Here is a 23,451-nt window from a genome sequence, read left to right as displayed (position 1 = left end):
GAGATGAATAAAACACTGCTTGTGATACTGGCAGCGTAAACAATGCAGAAGAAAGGATTAGTTAAAGTTAGGAGCTAGCAATAGAAACTATCCAAAAATTTAATAGAAAGAAGAATTTTAAAAATGAAGAAAGCATCAGTGAGCTTCTGGAAAACTAAGTGACATAATGTATGTATAATTGGAGTCCCAGTGACTGGAGAGGGTCATGGAAAGTATTTGAAGAAATAAAGGCTAAAATATTTTCAAATGTGACAAGACTATATATTCACAGCTGCAAGAAGATCACAAACACCAAGTACAAGGAACATGAAGAAAAGGCACATCATAATACAATTGCTCAAAACCAATGGTAAAAAGAAAGTCTTAAAAGCAGACAAAGGGGGTTGCGTGGGTGGCTCAGTTGTTAAACATCTGCCTTTGGCTTGGGTCATGATCTCAGGGTCTTGGGATTGAGCCCTGCGTTAGGCTCCCTGCTCAGTGGGGAGTCTGCTTCCCCCTTCCCTCTGCCCCCCACCCCCTGCTTGTGCTTGCTCTCTCTCTCTCTCTCAAAAGAAATAAAATATTAAAAAAAAAAAGCAGACAAGAAAACATGTCATCTGTAAAAAGACAAAGATAAGGAAGACAGCAGATTTCTCATCAGAAGGAATAATGAGAAGGCAGTAGAACAACAACTTTAAAGTACTGAAAGAAAAATAAACTGTCAACCTAGAATTCTATACTCAGGGAAAATACCTTTCAAAAACAATGGTGAAACTACATGGGTAAACATACAAGATTTTTTTCTTAACATTCAAAGCACTTTAAAAAGTAATTTATTATTATAATACCAATAAAATATAAGTAATAAATAATAACATAAAACTAATAATAATGATGTATTGTTGAGTTTATAAAATATATAGAAGTAAAATGTAAAAAAAAAGCACAAAAGGTAGTAGGGGAGAAATGGAAGTAATGATTGTAAATTTCTTATACTATATGTGAAGTAGTATAGTCTCACTTGAAAGTAGACTGCTAAGTTGTTTTTTTTTTTTTTTAAGATTTTATTTATTTGAGAGAGAGAGCAAAAGCAGGGGGAGCTTCAGAGGGAGAGGGAGAAGCAGGCTCCCTGCTGAGCAGAAGAACCAATGTGGGGCTCAATCCCAGGACCCTGGGATCATAATCTGAGCCAAAGGCAGCCGCTTAACCAACTGACCCACCCAGGCGTCCCTAGACTGCTAAGTTAAACATGTATAAAAGTGCTAAAGCCACCACTAAGATAAAAAAACAAACAAACAAAAAAGAGTTATAGCTAATAAACCAAAAATTGAGATATAAAGGAATCATTAAAAAAAGAAAAACCTTGGGCGCCTAGGTGGCTCAGTTGGTTAAGCGACTGCCTTCGGCTCAGGTCATGATCCTGGAGTCCCAGGATCGAGTCCTGCATCGGGCTCCCTGCTCGGCAGGGAGTCTGCTTCTCCCTCTGACCCTCCCCCTTCTCATGCTCTCTCTCAAATAAATAAATAAAATCTTTTAAAATAAATAAATAAATAAATAAATAAAAATAAAAAGATAAACTCTAAAAAATAAAAAAAAAAGAAAAAAGAAAAACCTTAATTTCAAATAAGGCAGAAAAAGAGAAAAAGGGGAACAAAGATTTAGATGAGACAAATAGGAAACAAATAGCAAGATGACAGATTTAAACCTAACTGTATCAATAATCATATTAAAGTAAATGGTCTAAATATCTCAATTAAAAGGCAGAGATTGTCATATTATATAAAAAAGGAAGACTCAAAAGAAAGTTGGCATGGCTACTTCAGCATCAGATGGTCAATTTCAGAGCAAAGACTACCACCAGGAATAAAAAAGGTCATTTCATAATGATAAAGAAGTTATTTCATCAGAAAGGCATGATAATTAATTATGTAAGTGTAACTGTCATTAACAGAAGCTCACTAGAGCACTAATTATGAAGGAGGGGAGGTAATACCCTCTAGGTGCATTCAGAATGGTTGGAATGGGAAGAAGCAGGAGTAAATGGTAGAGTATACTGTATAAAAGTTCCCTGCCCCTAAGATTTTTCTGGTGCAGGGGAGAGGAGAAATGGACTACTGAGGATGCTTAATTTAAAATATAAAAGCTAAAATTTCTGTTAGACACAAGATCAGAAAACAAACCCAACTCTGCAAAGTGTATTTCACTCTCTTATTGCACACACAATAAGACACACACGTATTTAGAAAATTAGTTTACATTAAAAAACACAAGACAGGATTTTTCAGAACCCAAATATTATATATGTTTATAATATTTATAAGCATTCATATATATGTATATGTATATGTGTTTGTGTGTGTGTATACACTGGATTCAATAATTTGATTTTTGTTTTTCTAAAAAGGAAATCACCTGTCAAGCTCTGCGGTTATGAAAGAATATATAATATTTGTGTTCTTAAATAAAAATCCTATCTTGTGTTTTTTAACGTAACCCAATTTTTCAAATGTCAAACTAAACCTAAATATTTTTCCAGTTATAATTCACCAACAAAATAGGTCAACAGAGAAAAAACTTCTCATTAACATAGCACAATTCAGTAGAAATGTATTAGTGCCACCCTGTGGCAAACTTCACACTTTATGAAATTTTGTACAACTGAAGAGCCTCCGTTTATTGGCTTTAGCTGTCTTCGTTTAAAAAAAAATCCAATTTTTGCCATTCTAACTGGTGTAAGGTGGTATCTCAATGTGGTTTTGATTTCATTTTCCCTGATGGCTAATGATATTGAACATTTTTTCATGTGTCTGTTAGCCATTTGTATGTCTTCTTTGGAGAAGTGTCTGTTCATGTCTTCTGCCCTGGAGAGGTTGTGGAGAAAGGGGAACCCTCTTACACTGTTGGTGGGAATGCAAGTTGGTACAGCACTTTGGAAAACAGTGAGGAGGTTCCTCAAAAAGTTGAAAATAGAGCTACCCTATGACCCAGAAATTGCACTATTGGGTATTTACCCCAAGGAGAGAGATGTAGTGAAAAGAAGGGGCACATGCACCCCAATTCATAGCAGCAATGTCCACAATAGCCAAACTGTGGAAAGAGCTGAGATGCCCTTCAACAGATGAATGGATAAAGAAGATGTGGTCCATATATACAACGGAATATTACTCAGCCATCAGAAAGGATGAATACCCAACATTTGCATCAATATGGATGGAACTGGAGGGGATTATGCTAAGTGAAATAAGTCAAGCAGAGAAAGACAATTATCATATGGTTTCACTCATATGTGGAACATAAGGAATAGCATGGAGGACATTAGGAGAAGGAAAGGAAAAATGAAGGGGGAGAAATCAGAGGGGGAGACGAACCATGAGAGACTATGGACTCCAGGAAACAATCTGAGGGTTCTAGAGGGAAGGGGGGTGGGGGGATGGGCTAGCCTGGTGATGGGTATTAAGGAAGGCACGTGCTGCAAGGAGCACTGGGTGTTATATGCAAACAAGGACTCATGGAGCACTACATCAAAAACTAATGATGTACTATATGGTGACTAACATAGCAGAATTAAATAAATAAATAAATAAATAAAATAAAAAAACAATTCACAGTTTTTAACCTACAAATATTCTTCTGAATCCCTTATTATAATAGTACTTCTCTGAAAGCAGTTTTAGTGTCTTTTGTATTTAGGGTCCCCAATAACTGCACATGGCAGGTGCTCCATAATGTTACTCTAATGAGCTGAATGTGTTTATGATTCATTAATACTTAAAACTAGAAGAATTTATCTTAAAGAAGTAACCAAGAAAATGAACAAATGTTTAGCTATAAGGATATCCACTGTAGCTTATTTAACATAGTAAAAAAAGGGGGGGCACCTGGGTAGCATAGTTGGTTAAGCAACCAGCTCTTGGTTTTGGTTCAGGTCATGATCTCAGGGTCGTGGGATCAAGCCCTGTGTGAGGCTGTGAGCTCAGTGCGGAGTCTGCTTGGGACTCTCCCTCCCTCTCACTGCCCCTCCCCCCCACTCGCTCTCTCTCTCAAATAAATAAATAAATCTTTAAAAACTAAAATACTAAATAAATAAAAAATTAATTAAACAGTAAAAATATTGGAACCAACATATATATCAATTGTAAGTTGGTTTGTACCATATACTCGTATGCCACTGAAAATGATATGGTGACAAACATTTAATGACATCATTATTCAAGGTACGTTATTCAAAAAATCAGACATTCATAGTATAATCTCATTCTCATTTGTGATATATATATATTAAAGTTTTTATGCTTATAATCCATATTGTTGTGGTTACCACAGAAGGCATGATGGACAGCGCTGACCCTACCATCTGATTTTGGCTCAGATGTGGAGATTGACTTTGATGCCACACACACACCAAGAGCAAATGAAAAGGTTTATTGCTCACATAATGAGGCTTTCTGGAAGAGCAGGGAAGGTTCTCAATCAGGTCCAAAAATGGCTTGAGAGAGTGGAGAAAGGAGACTGGCTTGGATTTTATTGTAATTAAGGGGCAGGGCTGGGGTGAGGGTTTCCATATGTGGACCGGAACTTATGTGTTTTGAACTTCTTGCTGTAGCTAAAGGAGGGAGAAATAGGTCTTTCTTACCAGCTTGTCCAAACGCAAAGGGGAATGGTCTCTCTCTCTCTTTTTTTAAGATTTCTTTATTTATTTGAGAGAGAGAGAGGGCGGGAGTGGGGGAGGGGCAGAGGAAGAGAATCTCCTGCAGACCCCCCACTGAGCTCAGGGCCTGACGTGAGGCTCCACCTCACAACTCATGAGATCATAACTTGAGCGGAAACCAAGAATCACATGCCCAATGGACTGAGCCACCCAGGTGCCCGGAGATTGATCTCTTTACAACTTACATTGATCATGTCATTTCCTTTCTTTAGTTTTTTTTTATTTGTGGTCAGGTAAAGTATAAAATCCTAACCATGACCTTCAGGGTCCTCTGCCCTCTCGCTCCTGCCTACTTCTCCAAGTTTCACCCTTCACCATCCTGCAGCTCTTTCTCTCCATCCCACCATTTGGGACTTCTCAGTTCCTGCATTCCTTCAGGAATATGCCTTCAGGCCCAGGAATGTGTGCTGTAGTTTCTTCTACTTGGAATCTTTGCTTTTTTCCAGAACACAAATTATATTAACCCTGAACATCTCAACTTTAAATGTCACTTCCTCTGGAGGACCTTCATTGTCCCCTTCAGCACAGGTGAGGGCCCCCAGCTATAAATCTCCTAGGCTCCCTGAATATTCCCTTTCCTAATATTCATCATATCTCAAGTAATATGTTTGTTGGGGCCTTCCAGACATTGTACCAAGTGTTTCCCCTGTATTCTCTTATTTAAACCTCATAATAACCTATGTGGATACAAAGAAGAAAAAGCAGATGCTCAAAGATCATGTAACCTCCCAAAGTCACATAAGCAGTAAGGAATAATGATAAATACTGGAAATTTCTTGAGTACCCATAGGATACAATTTGCTCAAAATACTAGCCAACCAAGATTACAAAGGACACCACTTCACGACTGGGAGGAAGAAAATATAGGTCAATTTCAGTAAGAGCTAGGTTATAAGAGATAAACTGATTTGAAAAGGAAGGGAAAGCAGAGTCTGCTGGGAAGAAGAGCTAAGCCCCAAAGGGGACATGGATTTGAGGATCAATATGAAGGGATCTGGCTTTAGAAGTAGCCTCTCATGGCAGAGTGCTCTCTCTCTCTCTCTCTCTCTCAAATTAAATAAATAAATAATCTTAAAAAAATAATGTGGGTAAAAACACTCTCCTAAATAAAGCCCTTTCTTTTTTTTTTTTTTTCCTTAATCATCTTTTCTTATAGGTCTGTTCATCAAGTATTTGGTCAGCATTACCCTCATTCTATAATGCTGGTTTATCTGGGCACCCAATTCTAGAATGACACTCATTTACCTGATGGATGCTATCTCACAGTCTTCTGGCATCCAGTTTTACTACTGAGAGGTTTGCTATCAGTCTAATTGTGAACCTTGATGTGTTGTTGTCTTTTCCCTTACATGCTCTTATGACCTTAGTTTTGGGTTTTTAGACACTGTGATATATCTGGTATGGATTCCTTTTTGTTTAATCTGTTTGGGAGTGATCGATTCTCCTCAATTCTGTGGATATATATGCTTCATCAACCTTGAAAAATGCTCTTTGGACATTACTTCTCCCCCCATTCTTTATATCCTCTTATTCTAGAGCTCTTAACTGGATAGAATGTTAGACCTTATGATTCTATCCACATATTTCTGACTTCTCTCTAACTTTCCATCTCTTTTCCCTGGGCTGCATTCTAGATCATTTTCTTAGAGCCATTTTCCAGTTCTTTAATCTTCCATTACTTGTATCTTATCTGCTGTTTAATCAATCCTCTGAGTTTTTACTTCAATGACTATATGCTTAATTAATAGAAGTTCATTTGGTTTTTATTCAAATCCATCTAAACCTCTGGATGTTTCTTGTTCTTAACTCAGGTTTTTATTCCATCTTTATTTCTTTAAACATCTTTAACATGTTTATTCTCTTCTGCATCAAATCATTCCAATTTATGATTTCCATAGACATTTACATATGTTTTGAAATTCTGGACTCCTTTTAGGTTTGATGAGGCTTTATCTGTGGAGCAGCCTCTTCTAAGGAAACATCCTGGATTTGCATTTGCTTCTATAAGAGATCCTGATGATATTAGCAACCATGAACGCCTATAAGTAAATTGCCGAATAAATTACTTGGACTGTAGTTTTCCCAAACCATAGAAGTAGTCTACATCTGAACACCGACCTGTGTGAAAGCAGGTCTATGATCACAGATTCTCAGGGCAGAGGCTGTTCCCCCACAATGAACCCCAGGCTGAGACAGATAGGTTTCCTTGTGATCCTTCCTTCCTTAAAAAAAAAAAAATTAAAGTCTCTGTTTTTGAGAACTAACATGTCCACTTATTCCAGATACCATTTTATTTGTCAGCTCACCACTGCTGTTTCGAAGGAGCTCCTATATGTAAAATGAAGTTAACTGTTACTCTCAAAAACACCCGCTTGTCGGGGCGCCTGGGTGGCTCAGTCGTTAAGCGTCTGCCTTCGGCTCAGGTCATGATCCCAGGGTCCTGAGATCGAGCCCCACATCAGGCTCTCCGCTCAGCGGGAGGCCTGCTTCTCCCTCTCCCACCCCCCATGCTTGTGTTCCCTCTCTTGCTGTGTCTCTCTCTGTCGGGTAAATAAATAAAATCTTTAAAAAAAAAAAAAAACCACCCACTGTCTGCTCTCAGCTCAATCCTAATCCTGCCTGATTGCATTTCCACAGAGGCTCTTGATGTCATATCTCCATGATCTGCCCACCATCTTTCATTAGACTCAGCATGTCCTGTGCACCGATGAAGTACAAATACGCTGTGACCAGGAGCCAGGGACGTAGGTGGAGGGAGCGTATCTTGTTATGTCACATAGCAGGGAACCAAGTGCCCCAGGAATGAACTAAGTGCTTGTGAATTCAGAGGAGGTGCAAGAGGAAGAATTTCCACTAGACGTTGTAACATCTGTGGTTAAGCAGAGAGAGAAATAGGTAGGGTATGTGTGTTAGGTTAAAATGAATGGCACTGAAAAACAGCCGCAGGCTTTCTACAAAACAAGTGTTTGTTACTCCAAAATCTACTCTCGGCTTTTCTGTCTAACTCGCTACAGTCAGTTGTTTTGATCAGGATCCGTTTATTGCAAGCCTTCTGTGGACAGGCCCTGTGATAGACACACACGAGGCATTCGCAGGTAAAAAGTAGAATCCCCAGCTCACAAAGAGCTCATGGTGCAGGGAGAGGCAGACAGAGGATCGCAGCACGTCTCCCCTAGCTACATGATCCTTTCCTCCCGGGCCGGCCCAGATGTTTACTCACCTGTGTGTCCCCAGCCCACAGCACACACCTGTACCTTGTAGTGCTCAGTAAAGCAACGGAAGTATGAAGTACATGGAATCTTCAAGCCTCTTACGACCAACAATCTTTAACCCCTAAGGGTTAAAGTTGAATTCCTTTTTCTGTCCTGCTATTGGTTTAGATATACCAAGGGGACACCACTGTGGCAGCTAATGGTTGTCAGAGAATTTCTGCTTCCTTTACTCTAGGCCCTGGAGATCAAAAACCACAGTGGTTCTTAAGGAAGTCCTTTTGCTACTCCTAAGAGTTTCTGCTGTTACTGGGCACTTGGAAGAAAGGCTTTTTAAATGATCAACACTTTGAAACCATATGTGTCCAACTACATGTCAAAGAAAGACAGGATGGAAGGGAGAGAGGGAGGGAGGGAAGAATAAAGAACATAAAAGAAAAGACCTTACCAAAGGCACACATTCATGCTTTTAATGGTGTCTGGACAATTCTTCCCACCCTCCATATCTGTGATAGCAGATCCTTGCAGGGTCTCCTTCTATGAATATTTTGAAAGAAAATATTTCAAACTTTTATTCATGAAGAGTTTACTTTTGATTACACAGGCTAAAACAAGAAACATGTGTGATATATGCGTAGAATCCTATACCTTTCACTATTGGAATAAAGAAATTAATATGCATTGAAAAAGGTGTTCTGTTTCAGGCACTTTTCACACAATGTTTCACTTAGTTTTCCAAACAACCCTGTAAGGCAGGTATTATAACACCCATTTTATAGACAAGGAACCTGAACCAAAGAAAGGCTGAGTGAAGCCTAGAAGTGAAACGTGTGGGCTTTTGAACCTAGACAAACCACTTGGCTTCTCTGAGTTTCTTCATCTTTAAAACAGGACACTGACAGTATCTATCTCATACGATTGTTGCAAATACATAATCTCTTCTTGTTCTTGCAAAGTGATTTACCAAATGTGAAAGGTCCTCGAGCAATTTATTTCCAGTAAAGAGTCATGCTTCCCATCAAATCAAAGTTAAGAATAAAAGTTACCAATAGGGACACTTGGGTGGCTCAGTCGGTTAAGCATCTGCCTTCAGCTCAGGTCATAATCCCGGGGTCCTGGGATAGAGTGAGATCCTGGGATTGAGTCCCACATCAGGTTCCCTGCTCAGCAGGGAGTCTACTTCTCCCTCTGCCCCCCTCCCTCCTCCCCCCCCCCAGCGTGTGCTCTCTCTCTTCACTCACTCTCTGTCTCTCAAATAAATAAAAATCTTTAAAAAAATAAATAAAAGTTGCCAATACATTTCCCTGAAAGACATGAGTTTTGTTTTGTTTGTCTCCCTGCATGATCATGAAGTTTTGTGTTCAGGGACTCCCGATGCGGGCATGTTCTCTCCAGCTAAGCACCAAAGCACTGGAGAGAACATGGTTACAGGGTGATCTCTATGCCCTCCCAAAAAAGGAGGTCAGGCTCGAGTTGTGGAAAATAGGACAAAGCACCTGAAATGGTGTGAACTCCCATAGCACCAGCTGAAGCTGCTTAGATATGGTTACTCATAAAAAGAGCATGTCATCAGCTTGCAGAGGCCCTAAAGCTGCCGAGGACACTTCTCATTAACCTGAAGGCTGTCCATGGCACGCAGCGGCACCAAAGCCAAAAAGCAACTTCGCCAATATGAAATTTGGCGTTACCCTATGGTATATGTAATCTAAAACATATTTGTAATATATAACACCTAAGAACAGGTTATGTGTTATGACAAGTATGTTTTATATTGTGTTCAGTTACTATTCCAACAGGGAGCAGACAGGGTTTAGGCTATAAAGGCCCAACTTTGATATTGCCAGGCTGGGACGTGCTCCTCAAGGTATTATGGTTTCCATATTTGTTTTCTAATAAACAAATTAAACAAATTAAAATCTCCCTAGGGCTGTTTTCCTTTCCGTAAGAGAAAAACAGGCCTGCAGCGGAATTCTCTTGGATAAGAGTTAGCATGTTTGGGGGCGCCTGGGTGGCTCGTTTGGTTAAATGTCTGCCTTCGGCTCAGGTCGTGATCCCAGGCTCCTGGGATCGAGCCCCGCATCTGGCTCCTTGCTCAGCGGGGAGTCTGCTTCTCCCTCTCCCTCTGGCCCTCCACCCACTTGGGCTCACATTCTCTCTCTCTCAAATAAACAAGTAAAATCTTTAAAAAAAAAAAAAAAAAAGAGTTACATGTTTGTCACCACACGGGGACCGTTGAGGCTGAAGTCTGCCCCGTGCTAAGGTTACATCATATTTAAAATATATCAACAGATAATTATGGCAGCAAATCACTCATAGCAGTTACTTTTTTTCGGTAGTGTAAAAATAAGAACGTCTTCTTTAGAAGAAGGATACAGACGAATAAGAATACACTGTCTGCACAGAAATAAGAGCCCTGAAAAGTTATCATCTCCGCAGGAGTCGTTACCAATCATAACTCGAGCCCTTGCAGACAGCACATTTAGTAGGCCCACGTGAGGGATGCCAACGGCTCGAGGAAGATAAAGTTCATTAGCAGATCTGTTCTGTTTACACTGAAACAGTCAATTGATTTTTTGTGTGTTCCTGGCAGCCAGTATTGATATTACAAATATCCAGGGACGTGCAAAAGTGTTTGTATTTCAGAAGTGGGATTGAACGTCTTTCACCTTTCACAGAGAGCCAAACTCAGTGCAAAGGAAACAGCACCAATGAAAAGCAGGATGTTTGCCTGAAACGTGGAGCTTTTCAAACTGAAGGGCTCATAAAAGAATTTACTCATTTCACTTCCCTTCCCGTTGTGACACAGAATGTATCACCTGCAGCGAAATCCATCAGCTGGAACCCAAATGAGGGTAAGAGTAGAAAGGCAGGTAATGACTTGCACTAAAGAACTTCACGTTTGTAAGAAGCACAATTTCAGTGCAAACCTCCATGTGACCAAAGCAGGGTCCAAAGTAATTTTAAACACTGCCTTGATTCATTAGTCAATAGATCTTTACTACCACACACATAAAGTAGTTTATAAACATAAATAGATAACTAATTGAGGCAGCTGACAGCGCAGACTTATACCGAACACAGACCAACCTAAGAGTTATACCAAAATCTAATGAGACCAAATTAAACCGCCTTCACTGTTTATCACATGATACGCGGGCTTCTTGCTTAGGAACAGATCGCGTAAATGTCAGTAACCTCCCATTTTGTCATCTCCAGGGACAACTGCTCTTTTCGAATCAACGCCAGGCTCCCTGGCTATCTTGTCAAGGGCAGCCACACGCTCCAGAGGATGGCGCCCCCAGCAGGGCTGACCCTGCGCACGCCTGCCCGAGCCCGAAGACACGCCCCGCGGCCATCGCTCCGATGTGAGTCCAAGCACCAGTTTACATCCAACGATCCCTTTTTTTTCCTTCCAGACGGAGGTACACAAAAGGCACCCATCAGATGCATGGCTAATAACCGATGTCAACAGAGATTTAACAGTTGGGTCCGAATAAAACTATCTGTGGGCTATTAAAGAAAAGATTAGTTTTAATCTTCAAAATTCGCTGGATTTTCTAAATAATCCTCCAGAGAGGACTGATGTAATCGATTAACTTTCAGAAACTCTAATTAATTCCATCTCTGATGGTGTCTTGCTGAGACAGTCCCTGTGGAATACTACAGACTGGAGAAAGCTAGAGATTCCAAATTCTAGAATTCTAGAGTAGACAGGACTCTAGTGATCACCTAATCCAGTGAGTTTTATCTTTTTTTTTTTTTAAGATTTTAATTATTTATTTTGACAGAGAGGGAGAGACAGAGTGAGCACAAGTAGGGGAACGGCAGAGGGAGAAGCAGGCTCCCCGCTGAGCAGGGAGCCCGACGCGGGTCTTGATCCAGACGCCCCGGGATCATGACCGGAGCCCAAGGCAGGCGCTCAGCCAACTGAGCCACCCAGGCGCCCCGAGTCTTATCTTTTTAAGATATTTTTGGGGGAATCTGAGAAAACTATGGATCCTCTCTTTAGGGGGAAAAAGGATTTTTGCTCATAATTTTAGGGGCATCTCAGATTCCCTAAAATGCCCCCTTGGTCACCAGATTAGAAAATCTTGACCTAATGCAACCACTTCATTTACAGAAGAAGAAGTTAGAGTACAGAGAGGCTCAGTGACTTGTCCAGGGTCATGCAGCTTATTAATGACGGAGGCAGGATGCAGACCCTGCTCTTTCCACTACTTGCCTGCCTGCCGTCATCTGCAGTGTCACACTCTACATGGATTTGTGTGTGTGGTTAATGACACAGGTCATCAGACAGCACCTGCAAAGCTCTGCTAAACCACTGCGATTAACTGGCCAAAGAATGATTATTAAGTGTACATAATTAGAATGTATACCCACTAGTCCTCTTTCTAACCAAGCACAACATTTTTTTCTGTTTTCACTCTCCTCTACCTATTCCGGTACATCTGAACTCAGCCCTGTCCTCCTCCCCAACTCCACCAACACTTTCTTAAAAGTCCTCCCCCCCTGGGCTCTGGTGACACTGCACTACCCAGGTTCTTCCCCTTTCCCCTTCCCTTCCCCTCACCCCTCCTCCTTTGCCTCCACCACCCCTTCTCTTTCTTTTTTCCTAACTTAACCCGATTCTCCCTCATATCCATTCCCACCCCTTGTACAGAAATCCTTCCCAGTCATAGCTTCAACTGTTACTTCTATTTTTTTTTATTTTTTTTAAAGATTTTATTTATTTATTTGAGAGACAGCCAGAGAGAGAGCAGGAGGGAGTGGCCGAGGGAGAGGGAGAATCAGACTCCCCACTGAGCAGGGAGCCCATGACATGGGGCTTGATTCCAAGACCTTGAGATCATGACCTGAGCCAAAGGCAGAGGCTTAAATGGCTGAGCCACCCAGGCGCCCCTCAGCTGTTACTCCTATTGAAGGAAACTCCCTCCCCCAAACCTCTCTTTTTGCACCCTCTCATCTAAGAAGCATTAGTGTCTTGGACCTTGTTTGTCCTGTGATATCTGGCTCTATGTCTGCCACCCAGCAAGAGCAGTACAAACTTTTGTGTGAGTAATTGACATTTCATGATTCCAAAGTGAAAGATAACGTACAAATAACATATTTACCACTAATACCTGGGGTTCATAAGAAGTTTTGATAAGTCTGACACCTTGCTTTCTTTTTTGCTTTACTTTCTCTGGGTAACTAATTTTTTAAAAGGGGATACAGCTCCTCCTAGTGGATAATAATATTTTAAAATACAGACCTCCTGGGGCACCTGGGTGGTTCAGTGGGTTAAGTATCTGACTCTTGATCTCAGCTCAGGTCTTGATCTCAGGGTCATGAGTTCAAGCCCGTGTTGGGCTCCACACTGGGCTTGGAGCCTACTTAAAAAGAAAAATACAGATCTCCTAACTCTTAATGTATTCTGAAATGCATCAACAATAAAACTAAAGTGTACATAATAACTACATGCAGACTATTAATCATTCAAAGCTCTTCAGCTTAAAGATCTTAAACAACAACACTTCTAAGGGACTTAGTCTTTTTAATCAGAGATATATTTTTAATAATTAAAAGAGAGATACTCAGTAATGTCACTTCAAGTTACCTCAGTATCTAACTGCAAAAGGCTTTCCTGGTTAGCCCAATAAATCACAGCACTATGAAAATGAGGCCAGAGTCTTGGGTTTGGTTCAGTTATGGTCAGCAGCTTATATGGTTCCATAGCTATAGATTTCATCCTGACTCAAGGAAGATATTCTAATAAGATTTGCCCTGTACCACAGAAGACCCAGGGTGAGGAGAGCAAACAACCAGTACAATCTTAACTCTCACTGGAAATCTACCCAAATATGCCAGTGGGTTAACAGTGGCTATATTTTAAAATATTCTTTCATCTAATGACAACTGCCTTCTCTCCTCAGAACTACATCAAAGTTACTAATAAAGCCCTCTCAAATGTTGAGTTATTTAATTATTTTAGTGACTATATCAAATAGTTATATATAGTTATAGCTGTAGATATAAATATATATTTATCTATATCCTCTCATTCTTAAAATATGACATGCTGCTGAATATAGGAAATTAAGATGATTTAATGATATTTTTCAAATTACCTTTTTAGTGAATGTCCTTTATATATGGAGCCATGGCATCTGCATAAAATCAGGAACATAACCCAAGATCCTCAAAATATAACAATAAATGTGTTATCCACTCTAAAATGTATTTAGTTAACTCAAAGGTAACAGTGCAGACAAATCAATCCTTTAGTTACTAGCAAGGTTACATTAATAACAATATTTATGTTGTTTGGAAAGAACCAATGCCATGTGATTTTGAAAATATAATCAATCGATGTAAAGGTCTAACATTATGTTCCATAGAAACTGAACTTTCATTATCCCCAAAGTTATAAAATAAGGATCAAACAAAACTTATCACTTCTCTTTGTTATCTCTTAGCAGTTTTAAATCCAAAGTTTTATTAAAACCTAAAATTCTCAACACTATACATGCCCTGAGCATTCATCACTAAAATCCTACACTAATTCTCAGGGGAAGCCAATGGTGTCTCCTTTGCTTGAGAGATTATAAAAACAGATGCAAGAAACCAAAAGGGTAGATTGGAGTAAGTTATCAAAGGTGATGTAGTTATTCCAAAGTACCTCATTTGCAGTCAAAGTGTAGTTTAAAGCACAAATTAGATAATTAGTTGTGTTCCTATAGGTTTATTTTTTAAATTAATTCTACCAAGTAAAAACAGCTATTTACATAAGCTAAATATCACAAAGTTGATGACATAGCTATATTAAGACTTTTACATATTCTCTAACAAACTAAATAATTTGAATGATTTTCTTGTCTAAATGGAATTTCTGTTGGGATATAGTCCATGCTTCAGGCCAATTTCTAGGCCTTAAATATTAAAATTTAAAAATCGAATCCACTGGAACTAACAAATATTTCAAAGTTAGGACTAAGATATTTATCATGTACTATCTATGACAGCTTACTGTTAATAAAGCTTTTCATATGTATAATTTTAGTGCTACATAAGATTTAGTTGCTGGATGTCTCATCACTTATGGAACCATTTCATTATTGTTGGGCATTTAGACCTTTAGATTTTTGTGTATATTGTAAATGAGGCCACATTACCCATCTATGTGAACAAAGCTCTTACAGAGTTAACTGGATTTCCTTAAGATATTTCTGCCTTAAGAGTTAGTAACTAACCAAGTGACTTACATTTTCTTCTAATAATGAGAAGGCCTAACACTGTAAAGCTTTATAATAAGTCACTTACGTAAACATTGTCTTGCGTAATTATCCTTTAAAGTATGGTTACATGGTTATTAAAATGACTATAGACGGTTTTACTTTTGCAGCAGTTAGCAGGCACATAGTTATCTCTGAGAGATAAGCAAAAACCAAACAATCCAGCTTCTCTCCATATAGTAGCTGAGGAACTAGAAGTAAAGCACAAAGTATAATTTACTTTTGTAAAAATTTAATAATAATTTAATCAAAATTGAAAAATACATAAGTAAAATCTTATTTCCTTTACATTACCCAAATACTGAATCTGTAGATACAGGCTTATGCATTTTGGGGATATGCCCCTGGAAACCCTCTCTACCTTACTGAGCTTTCTTTGCCATTGTACTTTACATTCAAACACTGCCATATTGGGGTGATAATCCACGTACTTAGTCTTTTTTTTTTTTAAGATTTTATTTATTTATTCATTAGAGAGCGAGCGAGAGAGAAACAGCATGAGAGGGGAGAGGGTCAGAGGGAGAAGCAGGCTCCCCGCTGAGCTGGGAGCCTGATGTGGGACTAGATCCCGGGACTCCGGGATCATGACCTGAGCCGAAGGCAGTCGCTTAACCAACTGAGCCACCCAGGCGCCCCCACGTACTTAGTCTTGCTAACTGAAGGAAAAGTAAATTATTATAGGGTAAGAGAAAAGACAAGAAAATGAAAAAATATCTATAGCAGTAGTAGATTTTCCCATTTCCCTGTACTCTCCAGATAGTATTTCCTTCAAATGGAAAGGATTCTTTCTAAAAGAAATTACATATTGCCAATTCATCAGGTGTAAAATCCTCTTTTCTATTCTAAGCAAAAACCGACTCTGCCCTTCACAGCTTTTGGTATGATGTAAATATGAGAAGCCGAAGAGAAAGTCTGCTCTTACGAAGCCTCTGGGTTTCCTCCTTCCTCCATTCTAAAATAATTTATTGACTTCAAGTTACTCCCTTATTAAAAATCTCATTCAAAGGCAATACCCAAGGTACAAAACAAGAGACATAAAACTCTAAAGAAACATACTACCATAAAATATTTTTTCCTTCTAAGCAGTGGTATGTTTAAAGGTACGGGCTTTATCTTAATGTGGTGTCCCTAGTCTCCAGCACTGTACCTAATGGGCACTTAGCAAAATTTGGTTGAATTAATGTTTGAATGAACAAGAAACACTTTTCAAAACAACTCTTCTTCTAAAAGTTTCTTCACATCACATCTCTCAGTTTTCATACCCACGGATTATGTAAGCCTCTAATTTCTTATTAGCTGCCATAGAATCCTTTATTCTGTCATGTTGAAATTCCTACAACCTACTGTAAAGACTCTATGTAAAGGCTTTTCACAGGTGGAAACTTTTTCCACTAGGTCAGAGACCTTGGCACAGCAAAGCCTTATGTCAATACATAAAATAAATAGAGTTAATTAAGAAGTATTTCTTAATTACTGAGATACTCATTTATACTTTTTTCCCCTATAATGCAAGAGAGATGGATGGATTTTATAACCATAAAAGAGTAAACTCAGACATGATGTAATATATGTATGGAAAACCCATTAAAATAAATGAAGAAATTGATGAAAGATAAATGGTCCAATAATTAATTCTGTGTGATTTCTCCAGGACACTTGAGCTCAGAAAAGTCACCAGCAACTGCTTTGAGATGAGGAGCAGTACCATTGGTTGAAACATTAGGTGTCAGTCTCCAACTGAGCCATTCTATAGACCACACACAGAACAGAATCTTTTCATCACTGATTTCAGAGAAGGAAGAAAAATCTCACTTTGTGATTTCAAGTCAAGATGTTTAGTAGAAGTGTGAAATTCAAACAGGGCACCAGTGGTTGTGTTTGTGATCGTGGGAATATTGTGGTAAGGGAGAAAAGGAAGACAAGAACAAATGGATGCCACAAAAATCAGACAAAGCCTGCTTTGTCGCTGATGGATAATTCAAATGACCACTGTAGACTTCAGGGACAATGTAAAATCCAAGACAGAGATGTAAACTGCATTGCAAATTAGTGTCATGTATTTTTAAATGTTTCCTTGTTCAGAATCTTCAATCATATCTGCCAGTGTTTCAATAGCCCAAGAGTAGATGGAGAGGCTCATGAAATCTGCTTTCTTGAGAAAAGTCATCTGAACAAGTGTAAGACACAGTAGAAAATCTCCAGAAGGAGCAGAACTGGCTGTCAGTCTGCCTTCCCTTCAGTGATGAGAACTGCAAGGAGCCCAAAGCCCAAAGAGAAGGTGCAAGGATGACCCTCTCCCAAAGGCTGCAAGGTGTCCTCACTCAAGTCACCCTCTGTGGGAACAGAGTTTGAACCAATTTTGCTCCCTCAAACTGTGAGCCTGAGGGCTACTGAAGAATTAAACGAATGAACTTAATTGTACACTGTGTTCATCAGAACTTTTTTAAAAAAGTAAATAGAGATGAGAAGATAGAAATAATCATCTTAAATTATTTCTCTATAGTTTATATTTACACAAAAAGTTCTCATTTCTTGTTGAGAGTCTTGGGTTTTATTTTTATTTTTTTAAGATTTTATTTATTTATTTGTCAGAGAGAGCGGGGGGAGAGAGCACAAGCAGGGAGAGTGGCAGGCAGAGGGAGAAGCAGACTCCCCACTGAGCAAGGACCCAGGCATCCTGGGAGTCTTGGGTTTTAAACAAAGGTAAACAACCTGTTGAATTTGGTATAAATCTGGAGATAAATAAAGATCAATAAAAATTATTCTGGGTTCAGGATATAGGTAGTATTCTGTTTTGTATTCCCAAGGCCCAGCACTGTGCTCAAGAAATACTTATTGACTAGTAAATGTTTAACTAAAATAGTGCAAATTATGTTGATATTACAGAATTCCTGATGACTACATATGAGACTAATACATATTCCCAAAGAGTAAACCTATGTGCAATTGATAAATAACAGAAATATTGTGTGTGAGAGGCACTGTGCCGGACAAAGATGAATAAAACCTGGTCCTGTGGGTGCTTACAAGGCCATTATACTTCACTGGAAAACAAAGACATTTAATGGCCGCGGCCAACTTCAATGAAGAAGCCCTTTCTTCAAATATAATGTTCCATGGTCAAGCACATTGTTGTCTTCTCCAGATTTAGGAAAACTCTAACCTTGTTGAGACCTCACATGTTGGGATCATCTTCTCACCCCACGTGGTGCACTGAGCTCATCCACTCGGGAACCCAACCATGGAGGGGCGGGGCTCCTGGGGAGGCGGGGCTTTCAGGAGGCGGGGCTGCCATGTTGGTGTGGGTGTGGACCTAGGAAAAGCTCAAAAGACTACCTGGGTTCTTGAAGTCCTTCTGAGCCTGCATGATTACTGAGGAGGGGGTTGCAAACCAGGGAAAGGGTACATACCAAAGCAGGACTGCTTCGGAACTCCCAGGGAGGTTAAAAGTCTATAAATCTGAACAACAAGAATATAGAACTGGGCCTGGGACTCAGGGTCCCCTCACCTCACAACCTTCTGTGCCCTAGAGGCCTCAAAGCTAACTCAGTTTCAAGAATATGGCCTACACCTTTGGAGTGTCAAGAAAAACTAACTCAAGATGAAAAAAATAATCAGTATGCCATCTGACTTCCTAGTGTCTTCTAACTGCAGTAGGGGCTGACTTCTTGTCCTCAGTTTGCATTGTATACACCTCCTAAAACTGGCCTACACTATAACACAGGAGACTGAGTTTCCTGAGGATAAGGGCATGTCATCTTCCCCTTTGAATCTCTATACTCTGTCATTGTGTGCTGAACTAAAGTAAATAGTACTCAGAGGGCAAGACCATGCTGAAGAAATGACAGTGTGACAGCTTCTCACCAGATAATTACTTGGATTACCAGTGAGTGAGTTAATCGGTTGAATTTGTGCACAGGGCTTTGTGAGAGATTGAGACAGTAAGAATATATATTGCCTTCTTAGGCATAGCAGGGCCAAAGGACACGGGGAAGTTATGCAGGAACAATAGGCTGTCAGATAATCACTTCCATTAGAATCTATAGATATGAGGTATCAATGGCACTAATTTCTCATTTTCTGAGTGCGTTGTTATGAACCCTGAAATCACTGACTCTGAAAAGTTTATTTTGGTACACGGTACACAATATCTTCAGTAATATTCATGCCTTATGTATATGGGTGGCTTTATAGCTTACAAAACATATTCACACAAAAGTTATCAAAACTGCTTGTTTTTTAGCTTCCTCATAGCCAAATGCTTTATGTATGTTTATGTTTTGCCTTATACTCACAATAAACCTTTGAGGTATTATATTTTGTCCATCGCACAAATGTGGAAAGAGGACCTTCTGAGAAGTTCATACTACTTGTGAGAACGTAACCAGGATGTGCAGTCAAGTTTCTCTAACTACAAAGCCAAAGTTCTTTCCAGCATACAAAATGGCCTCACAACATCATCTTCACTTTTATACTATGATCCAAATATAAATATCACCCTCCGGACTCATTCATTCAATAAACATGTATCAATAACCTTCCATGTGATGTTTGTTCCTCCAACAAAATTCATATGTTCAATCCTAATGCTCAATGTGATGGTGTTAGGTGGGGCCTCTGGGAAGTATTTAGGTCATGAATGAGATTAGTGCCCTTATCAAAGAGACCCCACAGAGTTCCCCAGTCCCCGGCAAAAGGAGAAGACACAACAAGAAGTCTATGACCTGGAAGATGGCCTTCACTCAAGTAAAATGGCACCCTGGTCTCAGATTTCCAGCCTCTCAGATTTCCCAGCCTCCAGAACTGTGAGAAATAACTTTCTCCACCCAGTCTGTGGTGTTTTGTTATAGCAGCCCAAAGGGACTAAGACACGTGCCGACCACCATCCTAGGCACTGGAGACACAGCAGCAGTCAAAACTATCAAAATCTTGGGGCACCTGGGTGGCTCAGTTGTTAAGCGTCTGTCTTCGGCTCAGGTCATGATCCCAGGGTCCTGGGATCGAGCCCCGCATCAGGCTCCCTGCTCCACGGGAAGCCTGCTTCTCCCTCTCCCACTCCCCCTGCTTGTGTTCCCTCTCTCGCTGTGTCTCTCTCTGTCAAATAAATAAATAAAATCTTTAAAAAAAAAAAAAACTATCAAAATCTCTGCCCTCTTTGGAGTTTCCATTCTGGAGAGGGGATGGAAGAAGAAAAGAAAAAGAAAAAAAAAAGCCCCACAAATATCTGTCAACTGGCAAGAGCTGTGGAGAAAGATAATGCAAGGTAAGGGGTGAGGAAGTACCAGGAAGGATAGGGTTGAATGCAGCTATTGGCTATCGAGTGGTCAGGGGTAGGTGTCTTTGATAAGATGATATTTGAGTGAGCAGAGGCCTGAAGGAAGTGAAGGAGCCAGCCCATGGGTTGTGTGGGGGAAGGAACGTTTTTGATGGAGAGACTAGTAAGTGTAAAGTCCCCCATATTGGAGTATGTGCTGGAAGGGATGTGCTTGGCATATTGGAGTAAGAGCTGAGAGATCAGTGTGTCAGCCGTGCCAGTGGGGAAGTGGTGGGGGGCAAGGAAGAGATGAAGCCAGAAAAGAATCTGAGACTAAGTCACACTTTTAGGTCACTGTAAGGACTTTGGATTTTACGCTGAATGCGATGAGCCATTGGACAGTTCTCTTCCAACACAGAACATGACTGACTTGCAGGATTACTGTGAAGAAGGACAAGGGAAAAACCAGGGAGATGAGGTAGGAGGCTATATACTACAGTCCAATTAGAGGGACGGTAGTTTAGACTAGAGTGAAGGTGGAAGACAGGTTTGACTGCAAGGGTTTTGGCCTGAGCGTAGAAGGCGTAGAAAGCGTAGAAAGACGGGGTTGTCATTGGCTGAGATGGATAAGACTGGGGGAGCAGCAGATTTGGGGGTGAAGATCAAGAGTTGATCAAGATCAAGATCAAGAGTTCAGCTTTAAACATGTTATCTCTGAGAAGATGTCAAGAAGGCAACCGGCTATGGGAATATGGATTTCAGAGGAGGACAAGTCCATGTTGGAGGTGTAAGTGTGGAGTCTATATCAAGGTACTGATGTTACATATCATAGATGAGAGTGTCTAAAGAGTGAGTCCAAGAGGAGGCCTGCAGCCCTGCAAACCTTAGCTTTTAGAGATGAAGAGGGCCAGTCAAGGAAACTGAGGAGTGGGCAGGGAGGAAGGAGGAAAACTTCAAGAGACTTCAAGAAAAAAGTATTTAAGGAGAGAGTGATCAGTTTGCTCCAATAACTCTGATAGGTCCAGGAAGATGAGGGCCTAGACTGACCGCTGCTTTTAGCACTCACTGGCTAGTGGATGGAGGTTATTAGTTCCAGCTTTCCCAGAGTGAGAGAAACAAGGTTCAAGAGATTGAACAATCAAGGTCACATGGTCAATTAGCACCAGAACTGGGCCCAGAACCAAATAATGAACACAGGCCTTCAGAAGTTAGCCATGTTTCTTGAATCCCAGAGCAGGCTCTTCTTCAATAACATATTATGATCTCATCCTTCCCTTGGTAACTGCGATTCATGAGGGGGGACACTTAAAGAACATTAAGACTGTAAACAAAAGGAAATAAACATCAATAGTAGAATTGGGGGGCATAATGACAGACAATGGTTTGGTATTTCATGCCAGAGACAATGGCCCTCAAATCAAATGATACAGACTCTGCAACCAGGGCATGCCCAAGTGTCAAAACACCTTTTGGTGCAAAAAAAGGTTTACATCTCCCCAAAATGAATTCTCTGTTCATTGTATTTCACTAGATAATTTCCATGTAAATAAATAGATAAATAACCCCAGGCCTGATTACTCTATGTTAATGTGTATGTATAGACAGGGTTTGAATAATGGGGATCTGATTCCCCACCCTTTTCTTCACTTGATCTCCTCCTTATAAAGGGGTCCAAAAAGGGGGAGAGGGAGAACATAATTTTACTTTTAATAAATGAAACAAATCTTTGGGGGACAGCGGGCAAAGGCACAATGAAGCCCTAAACCATTGAGGTACAAAAGCCACAGTTTTAACAGTCCCCACTTCTAACCTCAAATCCACAGCCGCCAACAAACCGAGTCCACCGTGTTGGCAACGTCTGCCGAACGATTTTGTAGAAGATTTTCAACGGGAGGAAAAGCAGGGGATGGACGAAACGAAGACACAAGCCTACTCGGGCCGGGCCGGGCTGGGCGGGGCCGGGAAGGAGGGGCCGACTAGCACAGGCAGGCAGGACAGGCAGGGACACGGAGGCAGGCAGGCACTTTTCGAGGGAGGGGTTGAGCAAAGGCCGGCGCCCTGCCCACCCTCTGGAGAGGGGAACGGTCGGTGCCGAGCCAGGACGGGTGGTGGAGAAAAGCGCGGTTAGGCAGCTCTAAACTTTACAGAGTCCAAGTGTCATCCCTCGATTGTGGCCCCTACACCTGAGGTCTCCCTCCAGGGCTGCAGTCAACGCCTCGCGCCTCCCTTCCCGCCTCTTTTCCCCCCGAGAACGCAGGGCAGAAAGGAGCGCGGGGTGGACAGGGTGCCGGGGATCAGTGGGCGTGAGCGCGGGGCACAGGCTGCCGCTCGGTTACCTGCTGACGCGGAGTCTCCCCCAAAGGCGGAGGCGCAGCCCTCCCTTCCCGGCCCGTCACCCGCGCCGGCTTCGGCTGGGGTGCCCCGTAGCCAGGGCCCTGCGCCCCAGCGGGAGAGTCGCCAGCCGCAGGTGCCGCGCCCGGGACCGCTGCAGGCTGCTCCAGGAAGCCGGGAGTCCGGGAACCCGCGCGCGCTCGCGGGGCGGCTTGGCTGGGTAACGGCGCCGCGCGCGCCCCCTGCTGGCCAGGCCGCACCTGCGCGCCGAGCCCGGGGTCTGAGTGCCCCACAGCCAGCCACCCCGGGCTCCAGCGATTTCGACAAGCCTGACCACAAAACACGGTGTAGGGTTGCTGGCTCGGCTCCTTTCCTCTGATTTTGGAGTTTGTGCCAAGGAGTTAAAGATCCTTCCCGCACTCCCCACCCCCTTCCAAATTCTGAGTTTGAGAAGGCAAAATCCAACAAGACAAAAATATGGCAGGCCCCAACTTCTCTTCCAAGGAGCTAGAGAACTGTATCCAGGCCAGCTTTGTTTCTCCAGCCAGGTCCGTGAAGAACCTGGTTTTCCTATACTTACAAGTACCATCTGAGCAAGGCCTGCTGGGAACACAGGATCAGTGCACACATTCTTCCGTAAGTATGAGAGGGATGCAAAAGAAGTAGCACAGGGTGTTTACAAGCTACTGAAATTTTGGT

General features: G+C 41.2%; 1 long non-coding RNA gene across 1 annotated transcript in view; it reads right to left on the bottom strand.

Moving 5' to 3' along the window:
• LOC123847506 (uncharacterized) overlaps positions 1-22,925 on the bottom strand; it is a 50,404-nt gene extending 27,479 nt beyond the window's left edge. Inside the window, exon 1 of the long non-coding RNA XR_010409595.1 lies at positions 22,758-22,925. This is a non-coding gene — a long non-coding RNA (uncharacterized LOC123847506). The remainder of the gene's footprint in view (positions 1-22,757) is intronic.
• Between the last annotated feature and the right edge of the window lie 526 nt (positions 22,926-23,451).

The sequence above is a fragment of the Mirounga angustirostris genome, unplaced genomic scaffold (genome assembly GCF_029215605.1).
Source record: "Mirounga angustirostris isolate CCGP_5_RB_7025 unplaced genomic scaffold, mMirAng1.0.hap1 SCAF_2, whole genome shotgun sequence".
Classification (NCBI taxonomy): Eukaryota; Metazoa; Chordata; class Mammalia; order Carnivora; family Phocidae; genus Mirounga; species Mirounga angustirostris.
Note: the sequence above shows the minus strand (reverse complement) of the source record. Positions and strands in the feature narration are given on the sequence as shown.